Here is a 7,255-nt window from a genome sequence, read left to right on the forward strand (position 1 = left end):
AGAATAAAACTGTTAGAAAAAAAACAAAAACAATAATTATCCAGATAGGAGGGGATAAGGAGATTCAGGTTGGTCAGCGGATCCGCTGTCTTCTTGAAGATGATCTACAGGGGGTGGTTTAGGTCAGAGGTCACCTTCCACTCTGGATGCTGATTGTCCAGCTGGTGGGCTGCTTTTACCCAGGAGTGGTGGATCCAGGTGTTCAGTCCTGCAACTTTGAGAGCTGAGGGGATGGTTAGTATGACTGGAAAAGGTCCTTCTTGGTTGGCTTAAGGCAGCGGTTCTCAACCTGTGAGTCACGACCCCTTTGGGGGTTGAACGACCCTTTCGCAGGGGTCGCCTAAATACATCCTGCATATCAGATATTTACATTACGATTCATAACAGTAGCAAAATTACAGTTAGGAAGTAGCAACAAAAATAATTTTATGGTTGGGGGTCACCACAACATGAGGAACTGTATTAAAGGGTCGCGGCATTAGGAAGGTTGAGAACCACTGGCTTAAGGGGTTCCTTTTTCCAATCTTTTACCCAAACCTGGTCCCCGGGCTTGTGAGGGTGCACAGCTGTTCCTAGAGAGATGGGCAATCGATCATTAACCCATCTGTGGACTTCAAGGATAGTTTTCCCAAGTCCTTGTACCTGTTTCTGAATTTCTGAGTTCCCTATTTCCCCCAAATCTCCCTTTGGCAGAATTAAGGGAGGGGGTCTGCCATATAGAATTTCAAATGGAGAGAACCCTACCTTGGCTCTCGGGGCACAGCGCACCCGCAGGAGAAGATATCTGTCCAGGGTAAGTTTGTTTCCTGGCATAGCATAGCCATAGCCTGCTTGAGAGTCCAGTTCATGCATTCTACTTTTCCTGAACTCTGGGGCCTGTAGGCTGTATGTAAGTTCCACTTAATTCCTAAGGCCTTAGCTACCTGCTGTACTACCTCAGCTATAAAGGCTGGGCCATTATCTGACCCTATTGTTAATTGCATTCCATACCATGGAATTATGTAACGCCTTAGTGACTTCTCTCGCCTTCTCCATGCGGGTAGGATATGCCTCAACCCAGCCTGAAAAGGTGCAGACAAAAACGAAAAGATATTTACTTCCTCTACTAGGCCCTATTTCTGTAAAGTCTACCTCTAGATCTTCAAAGGGAGCCTGCCCACAGCACTGAATTCCTGTCGGTCCTACAGGATCCTGCCTTGCATTGTTCTGTGCACAGAGGAGGCAGTGCTGAGAGACCAAGGCGCATAAGGCAGAGATGGGCAATTAGATCTTCTAGGGGTGGGCAAACTTTTTGACTCGAGGGCCACAATGGGTTCTTAAACTGGACCAGAGGGCCGGAACAAAAGCATGGATGGAGTGTTTGTGTGAACTAATATAAATTCAAAGTAAACATCATTACATAAAAGGGTACGGTCTTTTTTTTTTTAGTTTTATTCATTTCAAACAGGCCGAATCCGGCCCGCGGGCTGTAGTTTGCCCACGGCTGTTCTAGAGCCATCTTCCCTAAGTGGGTAAATTCATGCTGCTGGAGGACTACTCTATGAGCTAACTGTTACAACAGCATGAGGCACTTTAACATTTAAGTTCTGTCTCAGAGTGAGCTTGTTCGCCTCTTTGACTAATAAGGCTGTGGCTGCAAGAGCCCTGAGGCATGGGGGCCACCCAGAGGCAACCGGGTCAGTCTGTTTGGAGAGGTAGACAACTGGCCTCTGCCAGGGTCCCAACTCCTGAGTCAGAACTCCTAGGGCTACCCCGTCTTTGTCTTTATGGTCACGAAGGCTTTTTCCTGTTCAGGACCCCAGTTAATGGGTGCCTTTTCCTCTCCTTTTAAGGCTTCAGAGAGGGGCTTAGCTAGATCTGAGACTCCTGGGATCCAAATTCGACAGAACCCTGCTGCCCCTAGGAATTCCTGAATCTGTCGCTGGGTGCTGGGGACTGATATGGCACATACTGCCTGTTTTTTTTCAGTCCCTAGCCTTCGTTTCCCTTGGGTAATTCGGAAACCTAGGTATTTGACTTCACTCTGACAGATTTGAGCCTTCCTTTTGGACACCCATAACCTGTTTCAGTTAAGAGTCTTAGAAGGGTTCGTGTTCCTTCCCAACACTGAGTTTGCATGGAGCTAACCAGTAGGAGGTCATCTACATATTGGAGTAGAACACACCCCACGTACTGTCCTGGAAATTTGGACAAATCTGCTGCTAGTGCTCCACTACAAAGAGTTGGGGAGTTCTCGAACCCTGTGACAGTCTGGTCCAGGTGAACTGTTCCTTAGCCCCTGTGGTTGGGTTTTCCCACTCAAAGGCAAACAGGGCTGACTGGAGGGTGCCAGTTGAAGGTAGAAAAGGGCATCTTTTTTTTTTTTTTTAAATATATTTTTATTGATTTTTTACAGAGAGGAAGGGAGAGAGATAGAGAGTTAGAAACATCGATCAGCTGCCTCCTGCGCATCTCCTACTGGGGATGTGCCCGCAACCCTGGTACATGCCCTTGACCGGAATTGAACCTGGGACCCTTCAGTCCGCAGGCCGACGCTCTATCCACTGAGCCAAACCGGTTTCGGCAAGGGCATCTTTTAGATCTAGACATGTAAAGCATTCTGCTTCTGACAGAATGAGTACCAGGAGGGTGTATGTATTCAGCAGCGCCGAATGCAGGGTATAACGGCCTCATTAACAGCCTGCAGGTCTTGTACCGGGTGGTAATCATTGGTCCCAGGCTTCTTAACAGGTAAGAGAAGGGTGTTCCATGGAGACTGACACCACTTAAGAAGTCCCCATTGAAGCAGTCATTCTAGGTGGCCCTGAATACTTAGGTGTGCATTCCTTGGAATTGGATACTGTGCCCCAGGCTTCAGGTCAATCAGTGTGCACTTAGCCAGGCCCGGGGGATTTCCTTCTGCCCAGACCAGTGGGAATTCCTTCTCTATTTCAGGCTCTAATGGTGAGTCCTTTGACTGGGAGGTATAAAGTCCCCATTCTTCCTCCCTAGGCACTGCTGAAGACAGGATCATTGGAGAGGTTTCCTCACCTAAGTGCAGTTGTGCTGAGCCATCCGGGGCAAAAGTGATTTCTGCTCTCATTTTGGCTAAAAGGTTTCTGCCCATTAGAGGGACTGGGCAATCTGGCAAGTGCAGGAATTCATGAAACACCTGGTGGCTGCCCAACTGACATCGGCAGGGGTGGCACAATGGCCTGCAGGTGTGGTCCCTGGTAGCTCCACTAATGATAACTTCCCATCCTGAGAGGTGAGCTACTTTCTGAGTAACTATCGAGTGCTCTGCCCCTCGGTATCAACCATAAAGTTCATAGTCTGGCCCCCAATTTTCATTTCGACCATGGGCTCATGGGGCCCCAGTTGGAAAGAGCCCAGTCTGTCCTAGTTGGAGTCAGCTGCTGCCAGTCCGATGAGGTCTGCCTCAGGTGGCTCTGGCTGATAACGGCGGGGTGGTTTGGATGCCCTTGCCTGCTTTTTCTGGCGGCTCAGACATTCATTCTTCCGGTGTCCTAATTCTTTACAATAGGCACACTAGTCCCGTTTAAGATCCATCCTTCCTTTTCCTGACTTGGCTCCTTGCTGTCTCCCTTTCCTTTTCTGGGAGCTAGCTTCTAGAACAGTCACAGCAATCAGAGTTGCTTTTCTTTTTAGTTTCTCCTCAGCCTCCTTTTTAGCTGCATTGTCCCGATTAATGAAAACCTTGTTTGCTATTTCTAGTAGATTGGTTGCATTCTTTCCCACAAATCCTTCAAGCTTCTGTAGCTTTCTCCTTATGTCTGGCTGAGCCTGACTAATGAAGGCTGCATTGACCATAGTTTGATTCTCTGAGGCCTCTGGGTCAAAGGGAGTGTAAACTCGATATGCTTCAGAGTTTCTCATAAAAGGCTGCGGGACTTTCATCAGGACTCTGGAACACCTCAAAGGTCTTGGCCATATTAGTTGGTTTCTTGACCCCAGCCCAGAGACTCTGGAGAAAGGCCAGCCGATATCTCTCTAATCTGGCCCTCCTGGCCTCCAAATTCGGGTCCCATTTGGGTTCCACATCTGGGATAGCCTCCCTGGCCCATTTGTCTGTGTCTAATGTCCCTGGTGGGGCCTGGGTCTGGAGCCATTTCCAAGCTTCTGTTATTATTCTCATGGACTCCTCAGTGTTAAAAAGCATGAGAAGGAGTTGCTTGCAGTTGGCCCAGGTGGGCTTATGGGTCTGAAAAATTGACTCGGGAAAGTCAACCATTGCTTGAGGTTTTTCATAATAAGCGGGAGTGTGATGCTTCCAATTTAAGAGAGCAGTTGTAGTGAAAGGCTGGTAGTAAAAGACCGATCCCCCCTCTTGTGGGGTCCCATTTTCTCCAATTATATGAGGACCCTGCATTTCTCGGAGAGGCATCTGGAAAGCCAGGAGTGGTTTGGGTCCCCAATCAGCTGAGCACAAACATCGTCCAACTGGCTCTGGAAAGTCTGGTTGCGGGGAGATGAAGGAGGTGGTGTATTTAAGCTTCCCTGGCTAGGCAAAGGGGCACTGGGTGCTGCTTGAGGCATGAACTGGCAGGGCTTCTTCGGGGGGTTCCTGCAGAATAGGAGGCTTATTATCCTTCTGAGTGGCCTGGCCTTTTTCCTTATATACACAAAACCAGATCCAAAGCGGCTTAAGCTCTGCTATTTCTAGCCTCTGGTCTATATAAGGGAACTGGTCGGGATGACCTGGTTCTCCTGTGATAATTCTGTGAACATTCCTGATCGTGGGGACATCCAATGTGCCCTCCGGTGGCCATCCTACTCCAAAGGATGGCCAGTCTATTTCACACATCCTTTTTAACTCCCGCGGGACTAGTTTTACCACCTAGTCCCTGATAAACCCCTTTTTAAATTCCTTAACGTACATTCTAAGACAGTAGAGTTTGAGGAGGAGCTATTACCCATGTTGCAGGGATGGACCGGGTTGCCTTCTTTAAAAACAAAACAAAACACACAAACAAACCTGAATAAAAGAACTACTAGTAATCAAAATAAGGCTTATTTTTTAACTTCATTTGTCCTTGGGTATGGACAGCAAATGACACTAATCAGATTTCTGCTATCAGTCGCCCTAAGTACATTGACCAAAGCTATTTAACCTCTGTTTAGGGAGGCAAAATGCAAATAATTTACTCCCAAGTGTCCTTGGTTTAGGGAAAACAAGATTTACAAGATGGCTCCAATGTCCTTGATTTAGGGAAGATAGGATTTACAAGATGGCTCCAATTTGCTCTTTAACCTCTCAGTTTCCCTATTCTACTTGTCCTGGCTTACTGGCCTGTCATTTATTCAACTTTCTTTCAACATTTCTCTTTACCATCCTCCATTACACTAAAGCCATACATTCTTTCCAGGTAGTTAGAACTCTTAGCCTTAATTTTTAGGTGACCTGTAAATAATTAACATTCCTCATATTAGCAATCCATTCATTTTTTTAAAAAAAATATATATTTTATTGATTTTTTACAGAGAGGAAGGGAGAGGGATAGAGAGTTAGAAACATCGATGAGAGAGAAACATCGATCAGCTGCCTCCTGCACACTCCCCACTGGGGATGTGCCCGCAACCAAGGCACATGCCCTTGACCGGAATCAAACCCAGGACCCTTGAGTCTGCAGGCCGACGCTCTATCCACTGAGCAAAACCGGCTAGGGCATTCATATTATTTAAGAGACACATACAGAAATTTCACTAGCTAAACAATTTAAACAGCAAAGAGACATATTTTTTAAAAATATATTTTATTGATTTTTTAGAGAAAGGAAGGGAGAGAGATAGAGTTAGAAACATCAGTGAGAGAGAAACATCGATCAGCTGCCTCCTGCACACCTCCTACTGGGGATGTGCCTGCAACCAAGGTACATGCCCTTGACCGGAATCGAACCTGGGACCTTTCAGTCCATAGGCCGACACTCTGTCCACTGAGCCAAACCAGTCAGTGCAAAGAGACATATTTAAACAATAAAGACAGATAACATTCCTCACTAAAAACTTTGAATCACCATGGAAATGCAGGAGAGGTTTAGAAGGTTAAAAACAAACAAACAAACAAAAAACAGGAACAAACAAACATAAAACTCTAACAGTAAATAAACAATTTTACACCAGCTCGCGCCACATTTACACCACAGAATACCCTGCATTTACCAAATCAGTTTCAATTGTGCAGAGATACAGAACAAGTCCCTGAACAGAGGCAGTAGAAAACTGCCTAAGAACGCTTCTACCTTTTTCAAAGACAGGCCAGACTCGGACCCTTAGCCAGTCTGAATTTTGACTTCCCTTGCAGGAAGTCCCAGAGACACTGAATACCATCTAGAAGCCATTCCTCCAGATGATCCAAGCTATCCTGAGGTAAATAATTACCTAGGTAGGGGCCAGCTACCTCTTCTGTCCCACAGGCCAGGCCAGAACTTGGACCCGTTTCCCTGGGGTTCAGACTTCTGATTTTGACTTCCCTCCCGGGAAGTCCCAGAAAGGTGTTTCCTGCCTCTTTTGGGTCTGCAGGAGCGAGGAGTCACTGCAGTCCCTCTGGGCCCAGTGAGTTCAGGAACCAGCGAATGTGCCAGTGGTGCGCCTTCCTTGGGTCCCAGAGCTCGGAGTGAGTGCCCCGAAGTCCCCTCTAGTCAGCAGTGGCCTAAGAGCCAGCTCAACGGACGTTTCTCAGCCAACGCACCAAATGTGGCAGAATGCACAGGAGAAAGAACATCCAGCACTCTGAGGGAGGAAAGTTTAACCTTTATTTCACAGATCTGCTAGTCCAGGGGAGTTTCAGATCCAAAGCCTGAACTCAACTCATGGGGAGGCTCTGACTTATATATCTCCTCCTGTGGTGGGCCCCTGAGGGTCCCCGCAGCTCCGCCCAAATCAGCTGGGGTTAGGCTCTGCAGCTCTGCCCAAGTCAGTCGGAGTGGGGAAGTAAGACTACAGTTTTAACCAGATACTGAGCTAGGCTGCAAGCTCCCCCACCCCCTCATTTTCCTTTTCATTAGTATTGGCTAACATTAGTGCTAAGCATTTATTCCCTACCAACTTGCTACTGTTTTTACCTCAGCCATTCTCCCAGTAACCATGTTTTTATTTGGTGAGCTACCACTTCCCTGACTTGATCCATATGATATATAGAGGGTAGACCCAGACACTATAGTGGGCATATAACCAATCAGCAGCTCCCTGGACTTTTCCAGAACTTTAGAAAAGTAAAAATATCTTTCATTTTCTGCTGGGATCACTTAGTAAGTTG

The sequence above is a fragment of the Myotis daubentonii genome, chromosome 4 (genome assembly GCF_963259705.1).
Source record: "Myotis daubentonii chromosome 4, mMyoDau2.1, whole genome shotgun sequence".
NCBI classification, from domain to species: domain Eukaryota; kingdom Metazoa; phylum Chordata; class Mammalia; order Chiroptera; family Vespertilionidae; genus Myotis; species Myotis daubentonii.